Source organism: Halichoeres trimaculatus, unplaced genomic scaffold (genome assembly GCF_033239565.1).
Source record: "Halichoeres trimaculatus isolate MK-OKI-2021-1 unplaced genomic scaffold, fHalTri1.1 fHalTri1_scaffold_5, whole genome shotgun sequence".
NCBI classification, from domain to species: Eukaryota; Metazoa; Chordata; class Actinopteri; order Labriformes; family Labridae; genus Halichoeres; species Halichoeres trimaculatus.
The window spans coordinates 11,547,089-11,547,892 of NW_027437183.1; positions in this window are offsets into that span (position 1 = coordinate 11,547,089).

The window sequence follows — 804 nt, forward strand, 5'->3', positions numbered from 1 at the left end:
TGCTGTCTGGGTGTGTTTTTGAAGCCGAGCGAGTAGAGAAGACTGGTGTTTCAGAGTAGAAACTGGGCGGGGCGGAGCCATTCGTTGTTTTTTCCATAAGAATGTGTCTCCTCGAGAAGAATTAAAACCAGACTCCCCTGTTATTAAATGTCTCACAATCAAAAAAAAACCTTAAAACCAGGCGCAAACATATTCTCTATTGCTCAGCCACACCCTCTCCAAACAAAGGCTGCGAACTGAAACCATCAATCAGGGCTTGGCAGCTTGGTCGCCAAAATGTCAGTCTGGGTCCAGCAAGGGATGGAAATCAGGGAGTAATGAAAAAGCTCTGTAATGAAACGTGTTCACAGCATGAAAACACAACAAATAGAGACTGAACCCCAAAGGAATATCCAGACTTTTAGGTCAGAGGTTGCCTAAATGAAACACTGACTGTAAAAGGCTAGGATAGATGCATTTGAGGCACATAATGAATAACAATTATCCTCTCTCTGCAGCCTATCATATCTTTTGAAATACAGTCATTGTAACATAACACAGCAGGAATATTTCTGTGTTTGTGTTGTGGTTTTTAACTGCAAAAACTGTAAAAGGAAAAAAAAAAAGAGAAAGAAAGAAATTTGAAGCTTCACCTGTAGCACCACAGCTCAAACCATCAATTTAACACATCATACATCTGAAAAGGTAAATACTAGTCATGATGTAGGATTCTGGGGTACCCAACAAGATTTGCAAAAACCAACCCTGGCCCCTGCTGAACCCTCCGGAGGACTCTCACGCCTTCCTCCTGAAGTGGTTAAAAAT